The sequence below is a fragment of the Canis lupus genome, chromosome 28, assembly GCF_011100685.1.
Source record: "Canis lupus familiaris isolate Mischka breed German Shepherd chromosome 28, alternate assembly UU_Cfam_GSD_1.0, whole genome shotgun sequence".
In the NCBI taxonomy this organism is placed as follows: domain Eukaryota; kingdom Metazoa; phylum Chordata; class Mammalia; order Carnivora; family Canidae; genus Canis; species Canis lupus.
In genome coordinates this window covers 17,705,605-17,722,399 of record NC_049249.1, presented here as the reverse complement: position 1 = coordinate 17,722,399, position 16,795 = coordinate 17,705,605, and the positions used below count along the sequence as shown (strand labels likewise).

The 16,795-nt window shown below is 37.4% G+C and overlaps 1 long non-coding RNA gene across 5 annotated transcripts in view; it reads left to right on the top strand.

Annotated features, from left to right (window-relative positions):
* The window catches only part of LOC111093071, a 61,892-nt gene that overhangs the window by 32,187 nt on the left and 12,910 nt on the right, over positions 1-16,795 (top strand). Inside the window, exons 4-5 of one of the 5 annotated variants that reach the window (XR_005380275.1) lie at positions 1,590-1,718; positions 1,843-2,127. The exons of 3 other annotated variants lie outside the window; for them this stretch is intronic. This is a non-coding gene — a long non-coding RNA (uncharacterized LOC111093071). Of the gene's footprint in view, positions 1-1,589; positions 1,719-1,842; positions 2,128-16,795 lie in introns of those variants that run through there. One more of the 5 variants, XR_005380274.1, reaches the window with a different exon arrangement.

The window sequence follows — 16,795 nt, the reverse complement described above, 5'->3', positions numbered from 1 at the left end:
CAGCATACTATTCTGTTATATATTCTGTTCACATTCTAGCACCTAAAATTTTATATGCAATTATTGCATTTTCAAGCAAGTCTACAGTATAAACTAGTCTGGAGAATAAAACAGTCTCATTAATTTAAAGTAAATTATGGCAATTTTGTTTAGTAGAAAGTACAAAGAATACAAAAACAGAAAGTGTGTGTGGCAATCCCTGCTGGGCCACTGATTCACTGTGTGAATTTGAGAACGTTCATTCACTGCTGTGGGCCTTAGCAACTGAGAGTTACAGTATATCCAGTCTACTCACAGATTTGGGGGATGAGACTTGACCCAAATAAACCCATTGAGAAAAATCTCAAAGCCCTACATAAATGAAAAGTTACTATTATATGCACTGCATGAATGGGGACTTGCTAAAGAATCAAGAAAATACAAGCGTACCTATATCAAACAGACTCTACTTTTAGTCTTCTCATGATGGTGCAGAAAGAACAAAGATAAAGCAGGCCCTACAAACTATAGCAGGGCAATTTGGTTCAATGGTAGTGCTTCTATTTTGGATTTGATCATGAAGGTAGTGCTTCTATGTTGGATTTGACAAACATTTTTAATTTGCATTTAAATTTCCTTGAGGCTTATTCTATAATGATTTAGAGGCCATTTCCCATGGCCTTTGTCAGCACCTCTATATACCCTAGTCCTTTTTTACTGGGCCCTGAATACATTTAACTGGAGCAACCACTGCATGCAATCTCAGGTCAGGCATGTCTTGGCTCCTTATTTTTTGTACCTTTAGCCTCAGAGTTAAACGGCCCTCCAGAATCCTGGCAGAGAACTCCAGCTAGAATCAGGAGAGAGCTCTCTTTTTCACTAAATCCCTAATAGCAGGATTTATTAATCCCATGACAAAATGAAGGAATTACCATAAGGAAGCTTTGGCCTTCGGAGCACATTCTGGGATTAGGTATTAACTTCTTGAGCCTCTAGTTTTGCACCTATGACTGGAGGTAACTTTCTTGTATGCCTGTTTTGAGGATACCATGAGATGACTCATGCTTGGCATTTAGTATAATGTGGGACACAGAGCCAAGCACCAAGTACATATATTTTATCTATTATAATTTTCATCCTTTAGATTAAGTCATTTTCCACAGTCAGAACTCTCAGAGAACTGGATTCCTTTCTTTTGTGACTCTGATAATGCCTTGTAATTACACCTTCATGACTATGATTACTTGCTTAAAAATGTGCTCATCACCTTGTTGGCACCTCATCTGCAGTTGCTTTTGCTTGGTTTCATAATTCCTGCTACCAGCACAGTGCCTGGCACATGGGAGGTACTCAACATATACCTATTAAATAAATACATGAGCTCCGTGGAATTTAATGATCACCGAGGAACAAAAAAATCAGCAAATGTTATTATTAATCATCTGCTAGTCCTAATTTTCCCGTCCTAACATCCCCACCCACCCCACCACACAGCTCTGCACAGAATGGCTGGTTCTGACCGCAGAATAGTTCAGGGAATATATTTTACTGCTGATCTGAAGAGCCTGTCATCAGGATCCTCACTGCATCATGATTTGCTTTTCCTCCAGACCGAGATGGATGTGAATGTTCATAAACCACAGGGAGAGACTAGAGCCAGTTAACTCTGAGGTTAAAGGTACAAAAAATAAGGAGCGAAGACATGCCTGACCTGAGATTGCATGCAGTGGAGAGACTAAGTGAGTAAGTCTGATGTGACACTGGTCACATCATCTGCTCTTCTCCCCCTAACTCAACATCTTCATTTGTCTCAGTTTCACGTCTCCTGACCAGGACTTTACTTTTGCTTCTGCTCTCTCCAAGTCTTCTAGCACTGAGCATCAACCCTGATATTGACCAGGGTGATTTATAGGTGTACACATCTATTATACCAGTGGGATTGGAAGTCTAGTCTCTGAGTGACCGGGCTTCAGACTTAGATGAGAATCCAGTACCGACCCCACAGCTTCTTCCATCTGTGCGAACTTAAGCAAGTCATTGACTTCTGTTGGCTTCTGGTTTCTGATCCACATGATGAGGACAATAACATCAATGTCACAGAGTTGTTATGCAACTAAAGTTGTATCTGTTTACAAAACCACTAAATAAATAATCACAGCAGGCTCACATGTTGAGTGCTGATTCTTGGTTATTCATAATTAAAGGATGTGACACCTTCTGGTAGGAATCTTATTGTGTCTGAGATGAAAAAAGGGCAAAAGAATAAAACAAATACCAAACCAATTTTCAGGAAAAATCAATAGCTAAGTTCTGTGGGAAATACAGAGAAATAGCATCGGAAAACTTTCTAAGATCATCATTAGTGTTTCCCAAAAATGCCTGATCATAAACATTTCCTCATTAAAATTCACATCCTAGAATTCCACCTACATCAGAATGTCCAGAAGAAGATACTAGAGAGTTAGATTAATAAGGATACCAGGTAAGTTCTTATAACCAAAGTTGGGAAACTCTGCTTTATTTAGTTCAGTCTATTTTGTTACTTGAGCCCTTAGGTGTGTTCCATGGACCAACAAAATCAACATTATCTGGGGACTTTTTAGAAATTCAGAATCTCAAGCCCCACTTCAGACCTCCTGAATCAGAATCTGCATCTTTAAGGTGACCCTTAGGTGAGTCTTAGGGTCACTAATATGTGAGAAACGTTGGTCTGAGGTATCACTCCTACTTGCGGACCCCTTCAATGATAGAAAACACCTGCCCTCTCAGGAAAGCTTTTTCTACCTTGTGGGACCTCTGGCTGTTTGAAAATACAGGAGCCATCTCTGAGAGTCTGCACCACCAACAGTCCTTTAGGATCTAAGCCAAAGGTGGCAACACAGACTGGGTGGCAGCTGACATTTCCAGAATACCTAATGACAGTAGGTTATTTTACCCTTCTTGTGTTTCCTGTTATATTTCTTTTTTATTTTTTATTTTATTTTTTCTGTATCCTGTTATATTTCATGAAAGGGGCAAGATATGCCTGTATCATTTTATTAAATTAAATGTGTATTTCATAGCCTCATATTATAGCTTTACATAGACTTAAAAGCTATATGATAAACATATCACATTTGTTCTTCATAATTTAAAAAGATGACTAAGAACTGTTTAAAAAATACAGGTAAGTTGAAGAATATAACAGTATAGTAAATATTCATATACCTCCACCCATTATATATTTTACTCACTTATCTTAAAATAAGTTACATTCATCGGGCTGGTTAGCCCTTATGGACTTTATCAGGCATAAATATTAGATAAAGAGAGACACTCTTCTATATAGTACAATGATTATACCTAGGAAAAGTAAAGAAAATTCCCTAATATCATCTAATACTGCACACATATTTAAGTATTCTTAATTTCCACAAAAAACAAATTTTGTAGCTTTAAGATCCAATTAAGTTTCACACATTGCATGTGGTTGTCTCCTATCTTTAGTCACACTTAATATAGAAGAGTGGTTCACAAAGTTTTAAATCTAAAGACCCATGAGGCACCTGGGTGGCACAGTGGTTGAGCATCTGCCTTTGGCTCAGGTCATGATCCTGGGGTCCTGGGATGGAGTCCCACATTGGGCTCTCTGCAGGAAGCCTGATTATCCTTCTGCCTGTGTCTCTGCCTCTCTCTCCCTGTCTCTCATGAATAAAAAAATAAAATGTTCATTTTTTAAAAATTTAAAGACTTTTACACTCTTAAAAATTATTGAGGACCCAGAAAGCCTTTTGTTTTAATGTTGGTTATATCTACCATTGGTTAACATACTACAAATTACAATTGAGGATTTTTAGATGTTAAATATTAATGAATTCCTATAAAATAATGATAATCCCATTACACATTAACACAAATAATGCTTTTTAATGAAAATTACTATATTTTCCTAAAACAAAACAGAATGTAGTAAGAAGAATGATATTGCTTTAGAGTCTACAAATCACTTCAAGTTTTGGTTAAACAGAAGACAGCTAGATTCTAATACTTGCTTCTGTATTCTTTCTGTTGGAATATGTTGTTTAGTGGAAATATAAAGAAGAAAACATGGCCTCATATAGATAGCCATTTAGGAAATGGAGAAGTTTTGTTTTGTTTTGTTTTTTGAGAGAGAGAGAGAGAGTGAGAGAGAGAGAGAGAGAGAGAGAGAGCAAGCACACATGAGTGGACAGGGAAGGGCAGAGGGAGAGGGAAAGAGAGAATCTTAAGCAGGCTCCATGCCCAGTGGAGCTGGACATGGGGCTCGATCTCATGACCCTGAGATCATGACCTGAGCCAAAAATCCAGAGTTGGACACTTAACTGACTGAGCCACCTAGGCACCCTATTTTAGCCTTTTGAATAATTGTGGATATTCTTGTTTGATATTACACCCAAACCAGAAAAGTGGTAGTTTATTATAGATTAGTTACAATGTTGAGTTTGAGATTGTATCAATGAAAATTTACTACTCTATTATATTATAATTTATTAGTCTATCTTGCATTTTATACCTTTAAATAAAAATATTGGTTCACTGGCTTACGCAGATATTCCAGATATTGATACATTTCATTATGAAATATCAAACAAGTCATATATATTAATATCACCACTAGTCTCATTAGGAAAGTCTTCAAATTTTGTTAATCTGTCAGGGTCATAGTAGCTAAAACAAGTTTTCCAAATTTCAATATTCATAAATTTTTCATTGGTAACAAACATTATCGGTTGTTTTCCATGAAGTGACATTCTTACATTTATTTTTGAAAAGGTGTCTGCCAGATAATTAAGTTGAATAATCCTGGTTTTTTCCTGTCTGTCATTCCTTCAAGTAAGAACAGTGTTCTATGAAAAAAGTGATTAATTCAGTTTGCAACTCAAACAATCGTACAAGAGTTTTTCCTGAAAGCAAACACAGTCCTTCCCATGGTGGCAGGCATTCTTTATGCATACCTAATATTTATGCATACCTAATATTTAAAGGTCTGAGATTTAATACATTTATTACTTTTTTCTGCTTTATCAGGACATTTTGAAGTGACCACCCCTCTCCCCCTTTTCCCACTATGATAGTATAGTAGAGAAACACATAGTTATTCCAAGTGTAGTCTGGTGCTACTGTCTTTATTTGTGTGAAGGTATCCGTCATCTCTCCCACCAGCCCTGCTGTACTTTCCACTCCTTCGCGGTCTTTCCCTCATTCTGGACGAGTTCTTCTGATCTAGTTTCCAGTTCACTCATTTTCTTATCAGTTATATCAGATGTGCTGTTAAACGGATTCAGGTTTTAATTTCAATAATTATCATTTTCAATTCTGTTAGTTCTGTGTTTTCTCATTTATTTCTCTTTTATGGCTTTTGTTTACCATGTTTTCAACTCATTCTTTTATTTTTTGAACATATTAAGCTAATTTTACGTTATTTGATCGATAAAAAAAACAACAACAAAACCGTTAGGTTTTACCCACTGTTGCTTTTTGCACCATGACTGCAAATATCAACAGAGTGAAAAAAAAGCAAATAATGTCTTAGTAAAGTTGTGAAAATAGTTTGTCCTTGTGGACCTCAGGGGTCTTCAGGCCACACCTTGAAAATTGCTATACTAATTTGTTCTCTGAGGAGATCTTTTCCCTTTCCCTGCTTCTCTTTCCCTCTCTCCCTCTCCCTCTCACTTTATCTCATCTATTTATCTTTTCATGTAATATAATTTTGCCTTACCTTGATGTTCTGTCCTTCCTCCACAATTTGACTATTATAGGGCTTACTGAAAATATAGATCAGGGTTAAATCATCTCTGTATCTGTAATGACCTGAAAGATCTCAATTATTCATTACATTTACATCTGCTCTAAAGTCAAGTTTTACCTACAGTGATTCAATAATAGGACATTTCTGTCAGTAACCTAAAATGAAAGACATGTTTGGAAAGATAAAGTTTATACATTTTTATTATCTTTATGTATCAGATAGGGTACTTCAAAGAAAACATAAATCACTATATGTATTTAGAACTATATTTTATTTTATTTTTTAATTTTTATTTATTTATGATAGTCACAGAGAGAGAGAGAGAGGCAGAGACACAGGCAGAGGGAGAAGCAGGCTCCATGCACCGGGAGCCCGACGTGGGATTCGATCCCGGGTCTCAGGATCGCGCCCTGGGCCAAAGGCAGGCGCTAAACCGCTGCACCACCCAGGTATCCCTAGAGCTATATTTTAATTTAATAGAAGTAGATGGTGACAAAGATTATGGAAAAACTGGAAAATACATATAAATCAGTAGGGAAATCCAGATTTTAGCCGCATCAAAAAGCCATTGCCATTCCTAGGCTCAGGGGAAGGAGGAGGGATGCAGTGCCGTTCTACCCCAGGGGCTGAAATAAGTTCGATACTTAAAAGTTTATGATCCAAAGCAGAAAGTAACTCTATAACCACCAAGAGAAAATGTTCAATAGATTGAATGGATCTGAGAGAAAACAGGTCAAGGATGGACACACCTTGGTTTTGTTGTAATATTGCCATAGAAGAATTTACTTTATTAGTTTTTTTCCCCCAAAATCATTTTGTAGTAGTTGAGCAACTATTATGTGCTGGCGCCTACTGTGGGCAATGAGGATTAGTGGTGTACAAGAAAAAGACATAACATGAAGCTGATGATCTGATGAGAAAAGACAGATAAATAACCCCACAAATAACAAGTAATATTAACTATGCAGAAATTTAAAATAAGATGATGTGACAGAGAGTGATTGCATTGCCCTTGTAGATTAGGCATGGAGCAGGGGGTCACTAAGGAGGTGATATCTCAACTGCAATATTGACAAGAGGGACCAGGTCTTGAGGACCTGAGGACATCATTTTTCAGGTCTTAAAGGCAGAAATAAGCTGGACATATCAGAGAAGCAAAAAGAAGGCCAAAGTGGCGTGATTTCCAGATAGAATGGAAAGTAAGAATGAGAGTAAAAAAAAAAAAAATTAAAAAAAAAGAGAAAAATCAGAATGAGAGTGAAGCAGAAGCCAGACTGGGTAAGGTTTGTCAGTCTACAAACCTTTCATTGTCAAGTTGTAAAATTTTCTTTTATTCTAAATGCGATGAAATGTCATTGGAGAATTTGAACCATGGCCGTGACGTGATGTGGTTTATTTTAAGAGGTTCTCTGGAGGGTGAGAATGGAAAGAGCTAACTAAGCTACTCAGGGAATCAAGAGGAAATCCTCTGAAGTCATGAAGAATGGTCTCAAGAATCAAGATGGAAAAGAAAACAATGACCCAGCCACAAGGAAGTTTATGAAGGAATAGGTCATTGGAGCAGGACCTAGGACAAGGTCTGATGGCATGAATATCCACAGAAGCAGTGGTTTTGAAGGAAGACTAAAGAAGTGGTTTATAAGTAGATGTCTTCATGCTGTTGGGTCAACACATTGTTTCCCATTCAGCTTTCTCTAGAAGAGACTATTATTGCTATTTACAAGGGGACATCCAGATTTCTATTAGGGCAAGAAGGTGAAGAGAAAGCTTAGGGACAAGGGGATGATATAGGGTAATTCACAGCTAATAGATCATAAATTAAAAGTCAACAATAGAAAGTTATTCTCTGGTGGAAATAAGAAGTAATTAGTAACTACAGAGAATAGTCTGAGTATGGGGATCCTGGCAATGAAGAGTTTAGGTGCTTTTAGGACAAAGAGAAAAGGGATATGAGGCATGATTGGATTAACCCCAGAAGTGTCTAGGAAGAGGTAGTAAGTAACCAGGTCAAGCAGGACATCTAATATTTTCTGATGCTCAAGGGGCATAGCAAGCAAAAATTGAGCCCAGGGCCCTTCGGGGTGGCGGGGGGGTTGCTATTGGTGGCTGTGATATGGCAGATAGAACAGGCTGGACTATGGAAGCTGATGCTGAGTGTTGTTTTAACTCTGAAGATCTCTGGGCTATGACAGCACTTGTGGCCTTAGTCACTGTCTCTCCTCACCAAAACACACTCACGGGGCACATGACACTGAATGAGAATGCGTGTGTTTCAAACTTTCAGCTATAGAACCCTTTAAGGGAAAGTTGACATAAAGGCCCAATACAGAGAGTTGAAGTCAGAGTCACCCCACACTCTGAACCCGACACTCCAGGAGAGCTCAGGTCCCCTGGGCTTGATGCCACATGTTCAACCCACCCCCGAACAGTGCGAACTCCAAACAAATTGCAAATATCAGATTCAGCATTGGTGTAATTCACACTGCTCTGGCTGACGTCTGCAGCCACGACATATATGGCAAAGCCTCACTAATTTTGAATAATGAGACTAATATGACTCACTAACAAAACTAAATTACAGTCGTTTTGTTAACAAAATGCAATTTTATTACTCTCAAGTAGAGAATGTGTTATAAACTGAGCTATAAATGGATATTATTAAGCTAAATGGAATAAGTTTATGTAAAATTACAACTCACAACAGGCCTGCATAAAGTGGTGATGTATCACAAGCATGTAAATCCTTTAGCGTAAGGGAAATCATTGCTGTGGTTGAGAAATTGAAGGCAGAGCAAAAGGAGTCTTTGATTTATTGAGTCCTTGGTTTTCAAAGCTAGTACTCGTAGTTTGAATTCTCCCTTATATATAAGACTCTGAAGAATCAAAGATAAAGAAATTATTTCAATATTTACTTGGAAAAAGTAAACTGTACAAAATTATTGTAAATCTCAAGTGAATCTAGCTGGCGATAATCAAATGCCATTGTATATTAAGGTCTGGGTCCTTGATGATATTTGAAGACAGATCCTAAGTTAAACAAGATCAAATAATTTATATGGGTGCAGGACTCTTCAAAAATTTAATATGATAGCACAGAGCATCTCAAGCTTGAATGTGATTAAAAATAACCTGGGGGATCATGCTAAGATCCAAATTCTGATTCTTTTGGTTTAAGGAGGGACCTGGGATTCTGAATTCTCCATATGATGCCAGTGCCTCAGGGTCATGCACCATACTTTGAGAAGAAAAGTGCTATAGTGCATCTATTCTTTATTTGAGAAAATTGAATAGCTATAGTGTAGCATTTTTGACATGGCATATTTTTTGTGGGAAGACAGATTCTAGAGAAATTTGAAGATTTTTTTAATTGCAAATTTTTGTACACATGGTTTACCTTTTCTAAGTAAGGGGATCTGTTAATTTCAGCCCCTTCCCTGTTTTGCCATCTACACTTTTCCTAAGCACTTAGCAGGTGGGGTGGTGGTGGTGGTGGTGGTGGTGGTGGTGGTGGTACTTTCATTATGGGGAATTAAGCAAGTTACACAGGAAAATCAAATACAGAATTCTCTAACCAAATACTCTGATGTTGGCATGGGGGTCCTGTAGTTGGCTTGATGTGAGTTTTTAAAATAGTGTATTTTTTTTAGGTAAGCTAATTTTATTTCATTAATGTTGGTTAATCAGTGACCTCACCTAAACATGCGTTTAGAAAATGACTTTGCTTCATTTAAGGGTAAAGCCAGCAATTGCTCTTTGGACTCACAGACTTAGAGAATTTTAAGGTGAGCAGGTTATTAGAGTGTATGTCATCTAAAACTGTTGCCTTTCAGATGAGGAGACAGAGACGCTGCTTCCATTGTGGGCCCAGTACCACCCAGGACATTTCTGGTAGAGCCAGGTTTAGTTCCCATACCTTCAGTCTTCAGTGTGAGCCAAAGTGGCTCTTGAATTTAAACTCAAATATTACTGATCTTGTATACTTCTGGCTTATTAAAATAGTTCTGTTTATAAGTGTATCAGTATGGAATACATGAGTTTTATTTTCCTACTCATGACCTATTCTTTACTATTTTTCAGAGGCTAGAAAATGTGTGTCTTGAACTGTGTTTGGATGAGTATCTTGAAGATTGAACATCTAGTTGCTTCATCTTTCCTGGCCATGTTCATGTTTGGGGTTTGTATGAGCCCTCCTTCCAAGATAGATTCAACAGAATGGCCACTTCATCCTAGAAAGACACATGTTTAGGGGAAATGTAACATAGGTTCAGGACCATAGACTTACACAGCCTCTGATTATTGTCCACAAAGAGTGCTGAATGTCCCCAGTAATCTGTGAACTAGGCAGCAGGCACGCTCTCCAGCTCCAGTCGCTCGCCACTCAGCTCTGGTGAGCTGGCTGGGATCCCATTCAGGTAATTGCATCCTGTCTGCTCAAATTTCCCCTGCAATTTCAATCAGATATGTTATCCTCCTTAGCGTGGCTGCCCAGAATGATAGTTCAGGATTCCCTTACAGCTGCTAAACAGCTGTTGTGTTCAACCCAAGAGGTGACTACGTTTCAGTCATGGGTAAAATGATTCCTTGTTATTTCTTTTCACATCACAGAGGCATTCTGAGGCTTAATTAATTAAGATGTGCACAGCTTCCGAGGTGCAAATGATGGTAAAGATGGCAGGCATTCATTATTAAGCATTTTTAAAGAGTTGTACACCTGCCTTCATCTCAAAGGAGAATCTGAGGATGATATGTTGCTTGCACTACAATACCTCCTGCTTAAATTTAAAAAGAAAATCTATCAGAAACTGGCATTGGCTGAATTTAGAATTATACAACAAATTTCTTCTTTTTATCATTTTAAATGATCTTCAGGTCTAAAGAAGCAAACATTTCACTTAGAAATGCATTAATAGGGATCCCTGGGTGGCGCAGCGGTTTGGCGCCTGCGTTTGGCCCAGGGCGCGATCCTGGAGACCCGGGATCGAATCCCACGTCGGGCTCCCGGTGCATGGAGCCTGTTTCTCCCTCTGCCTATGTCTCTGCCTCTCTCTCTCTCTCTCTGTGACTATCATAAATAAATAAAAATTAAAAAAAAAGAAATGCATTAATAAACTTTCCATTGAGGTTCCACATTACTAAATACAGATGCTACAAAGATATTGAACTTTTTTGTGCTCCATACATCCCCCAGTTTTGACACATGGCTTTCTATGCATATACCTTTTTCATAAAAATATGCTGTATTTAACAAAGTATCCCAAAACTTATGGTTTAAAAAAATCATTTTATTATATCTCATGATTTTCTTGGTTAGCAGTTTGGAACTGCTCAATTGGGAAATTCTGTACCATATGATATTGACAAGGCTCACTTGTTCGTATTCAGCTGGTAGCTGGACTGTTCTGGAGGTCCAAAATTGATTTATTTACCTTCCCAGTGCCTTGTCAGAGTCAGATGAAAGGCTGGGCTCCACTGAGTGACTCTCCATTTAGTTTCTGGGCCTTCATTGGTCCCTCCAGCAGGGTAGTCAAGCTATTTCATGGAAGCAAAGGACTTCAAGAGGCTGAGACAAAGGCTGACAATCCTCTCAAAGAGTGGACCCAGGAAGGGTACAGCATCACTTTAATTCTTTTTCTTCTTCTCCTTCTTCTCCTTCTCCTTCTTCTTCTTCTTCTTCTTCTTCTTTTATCAAAGAAGTCACAGTTCAGCCCAAATTCAAGAGGGGGGGGAAATAGTTTTACCTCTTAATGAGAAGAATGTCAAAGAATTATGAGCATCTTGAGTCTACCATACAGACCATCCTGACAGGGTTCTTATCCATGGCAGTTTCAACACAGAGATCTGAATTTTCCATGAGGGACATCTCTACAATTTAACAACCAGATGTAAGGATGGACTGGGTACCAACCTCTTAGCTGTAACATTGGCCTAATATACCTTTGGAAGCATAACAAAAGCAGATACTGTCTCAGCATTGGCACCTAATAAAAGGTGCTAACTGCAATAATTCCTGTATCTGCTCTCTAAAGGATATAATACTGTCCCACACCTGAATTATCATTTCAAATAAAATTGCAAATAGTTTCAATTATACCAAGTACATTTGCAAGTAGAATTCTCAAAAAGACTTGCAATGTAGATAGCTCAAATATGATTCCTTCTACTTTGTTGCTGAGGAACTTGAAATAAAGAGAAGTAGTTGCTTTGGTGACAAGTCTCCAGGTAATAGTTAGAACCACTCAGTCCAGTTTCTCTCCCATTTTCCTCTTTTATGACTTCTATCCACATTTTCTCTCCCAGTTATTTGACTCACAACCTAAAAATCCTTGATGAGGTTCAAGATTCCTGATTTCACTGTAATGGAGATGTGTATGCAAGAGGATAAAGCAGTTCTCATGTTAAATCCACATATTCTAAGTTGGACCTACTGCTATTATGCCAAGTTTCTTTCTCTGGACATGGAGTAGGAGGGTCTTCCATGGTTGAATGATGTACGGTTTTTCCCACTTGGCCACAATGTAACCAAAAATGTAAGATCATTCCAGTCATCTGGATTTTCTCTTCCTCAAGGAAAATGCATCATCTGCCTTATTGCACTTTTCTCTAATTCCTCAGATCCTTCTCAGTCTGAAAGATTCAACTCTAGAAAGACCTTTCCCGCTATTTGGGTCCACATTTCACTCTTTCCCCTGAACTCAGTCTGACGTATGCATTATCACAAATCAGTTACATGCATTCTTTCACTCATCAAAATACGCTAAGCATATTCTCTGTATATATTTCTAGCTTAGCTGCTCTGCTAATATTAAACCAATCACATGTGGATCTTGCTTTAAATAGTGAACAGCATTGCAGGGGAGCGTCCTGAAGAGTCATGATATACCGTGCATTATGCATTATGCTATAAGGGTATTATATACATCATCTTATGGACACCTCATGACAATCTCCAAGAGCTTCATAATGATGAAGCTGCAGCTCTGTGATCCAAGGTCACATTAGTAGTTAGTGGCAGAGACAGGACTTAAGTCCAGAACTGTCTAACTCCAGACACAAAGCTCTTGGCCATCAGGCTATAATGTCTTTGGATAATTGTATTCTACACATGCACTTCTATGTATCTGTATATGTGTGTAGACATAGTTTTTTTGGGAAATGTATGGTGACATATTTCAAATGTCACATGTAGCATAAAAGAGGCACAGACAAGGTATATGAGACTTTAGATGGAAGCAAAATAATTTCATCTGAAATAAGATTTATGGCACTTGACCTGAGCCTTATCAGGACAGTAGTGAGTAGTTTGGTTTAACATGAGAAAGGGGTGGGTAAGCATGATGGGAAAGAACATAGCAGAACAAACACATGAAAAATATGCTAAGAAGTTTGAACATGGTCATATGGTCATTGCTAAGTTTTTAAAGGTGTTTGATGTAGGTTGTCAAGATCAGAAATGAACTCTTAGAGGATTAACCTGCCAGCATGGGCAGCGGGATGGATTAGAGTAAGGCCATGTCATTGATATAAATTAAGCCTTGCCCTTTTAATTCCTTCCAAAAGTAATTATGAGTCTATTACAAAAGTTCAAGTAAAGTAAAATTATAGCACTCTGACTATTATATATCTAATCTTGGCTTGTTTGTTGATGGTTTTAAAAGTGCATTTCTTGCATTATTAACTATTAATAATAAAAACAGCAACTGACATTTTTTCAGATACTTTCCTTCTTTCATTAGTCCTTCACATATATTATCCATTGAATTTTAAATGGGCCACCGACTCCATAAAGCTCAGGATTATAGCAAAGTGCTGAGGATATAGATGCCATTCAAAAATTTTGGTTAATTTACTAATTAATCTACAAGCAGCCATTCTACCTCTAGTCTCAGAGTAATTCTCCAAGGTGCCTCCACTCATGGTTATCAAAGCACAAATTATAATCATATAATCATAAAAATGATAATAGCCTCCAATAAACAAGGTATTATGAATTCTGACATAAATCAAATGATTAAAGCATAATCGTATAAGATATATATTATTATATGTGGTTTATACACAAGGAAACTGGGGACAGATAAGGGTATTTACTTGCACTTATCTATCTATTGGGGATGGATCTGAAATTCAAATGCAGGCATACTGATTCTAGAGCCTGTATATACTTACTCATCAAGTTCTCAAATCTAGATTTTCTAGCCTTGGTTCTTGAGTTTAAATGAGATAAGATTTTTTACTAAGGGCACAAGAAAGAAAAACTGTATGCTTTTAAAATATATTTTTGGATTCTCTAATCTAAATAGAGATTGGCCATGCACATCTATATTTAGGATATAATTTAAGAACTGTCTACATCGTAAATCACAAGTTTAAACTTAACTGTGTTCTCCCGAGTTTAACATGTCTAGTGGCAAAAGGGGAACTTGAAAACCAGTAGGTGGAAAGAGTCCAAACTCCCTTATCCAAAATGAGACTCAATTTCTAAATCCCCAACAGGTTTTCCTCCTCCTAGCAGCTGGCTGCCAGAAACAGAGTGAGTTCACCACAGCCCTGCACAAGATTTAATGGGGTAATTAAAAAGTGTGCTGAGAATTTGGCCTGAGAATAGGTTCTGTTTTCACTCTGAACATTTTGTGTTGGTGGAAGCAGTTTAGGCAATTCATCATTTGTGCTTGGCAATGCCGGTGACATAAGTCAGTTCTTGGAATGCAGTAGGGGACAATGGTATGATACCAAGTGGGTAGCCAGGGTTTGACAGCAACCTATAGAAGAAGCTTTAGGGACCTTTCAGCTGTGGCTGGTATTCCTCTCAGATAACTGTTAGCAGCAAGTGGCAGGGGAAAATGGGACTGCCATTCCCCAATCTGTCCAGACTTTGGGGGCTTTTGTTTTTGTTTTGTTGGCTTTTTATATCCACATGCAGACTCTAACTTCAGTAAGAAAGCTTCATATGATATCCCTGATATAAGTGATAAATGGTAGCTTTGGAGTATGTGAATGAATAATTGTGAGATAGATCTTCTTTTCAAATGTTGGAGAGCATTTGTATTTCCTTTTCCATGAACTGTCTGTTCTTGCCATTGAGCAGAGATCCACAAACTGCTGTGCTGAGCTATGAAATTGGTGCCCACATACGATGATTGTGGAATTACAAATGGGTTCAGCAATTTGTCGAGATCTGGGAAAAATTTTAAGTGCTTGTTCCCAGCAATTACACTCTTTTGTATTTACCTTACAGATAAACTACATATGTGCTACAGGACATTCTTATGACACCTTCATTGTAGCATTTTATATAAAAATAGGAAAACATATATTTATTAATAGATGCCTGGTTGAGTAAACTATGGGAGGACGATCTACTTGAAGCCATGATGGTGTAACTAGTATAAGCTTGTTCCCCAGCCATACTTACAAGACTAGAAAAAATATATGAGGCAATATTCTTCATTTTGGGACAACAAACAGCACAAGATTTTGACCCTGGAGAGAAGTAAGAATAAAAAGGTGAGGCCCACAGTAGTCCAGGCTTCTACTTGGGGAAGATTTCCTGACCGTCATCCAGACAGCTGGCATGCATGCAGGCTGTGGCAGTTCTTCTTCTTTTTTTTTTAATAATAAATTTATTTTTTATTGGTGTTCAATTTGCCAACATACAGAATAACACCCAGTGATCATCCCATCAAGTGCCCCCCTCAGTGCCCGCCATCCAGTCACCCCCACCCCCTGCCCTCCTCCCCTTCCACCACCCCTAGTTCGTTTCCCAGAGTTAGGAGTCTTCCATGTTCTGTCTCCCTTTCTGATATTTCCTACCCATTTCTTCTCCCTTCCCCTCTATTCCCTTTCATAGAATATTATTTATATTCCTCAAATGAATGAGACCATATCATGTTTGTCCTTCTCCGATTGACTTATTTCACTCAGCATAATACCCTCCAGTTCCATCCACGTCGAAGCAAATGGTGGGTATTTGTCATTTCTAATGGCTGAGTAATATTCCATTGTATACATAAACCACATCTTCTTTATCCATTCATCTTTCAGTGTCCATCGAAAGATGTGGCAGTTCTTCTGAGTTGAGGGGACAATGATCAGAATTTGGGGAGCTGAGATGGCTGGAATTTGCAGTATGGTATCATATAAAAGTGGAGCTGTATTCACAAAAGGTCCCACATAATCTACACGAAAGGTACATTTATACTGGCAAAGAACAATGGAGAATTGAAATTGAAATCAGTACTATTTACAAAAGTACACAAAAAATAATGATAAACTTAGATATTTCAATATGCTAAATACATAGATTTTTATTCTGAAAATTATACAACACTGTTGAGACAAATCAGAGAATACTTTAAAAACATAGAGATATAGCACATTAATGGATTCGAAAGTTAGTAGTGTTAATGTATCAATTCTTCCATAATTCATAAATAGATTCAATGTAACTCCAATTATGTAAACATGCTAAAATTTATGTGGAAAAACAAAGGAACTAAAATAGCCTAAGCAGTATTTTTTTAAATAAAGAACAAAGTTGGAAGTCCCACATTATCTATTTTCAAGATTGTTATAAAAATACAGTAATCAAGACATAGATAAAAAGAACATAAGAGACCAGAAACAGATACCACACATATTGATTTTTGACAAGAGAGCTAAGACAATTCAATCAAAAATAGTAAGCTTTTCAATAAATGATGCTGGAATAATTTGACATCCATTCTTTAAAAAAGAAAAAACCAAGTCTGTAGCTCACACTAATTTAAAATTTTACTCAAAGTAAATTATAGGCCTAATATAAAACCTAAATCCATAAAACTTTTCACAATAACACAGGAGACAAGCTTTGTCACCTTGCATTAGACAACTATTTCTTGGAAAAGATACAAAGAGCATAAACCATAGGAGAAAAAATATATACATTATACTTCATCAAAATTAAAATTGAATCTCTTTGAAAGATACTGTGAAGAAAATTAAAAGATAAGCTACAGACTGGGAGAAAAATATTTGAAAAACATGTATGTATCCAATATATATGAAGAATGA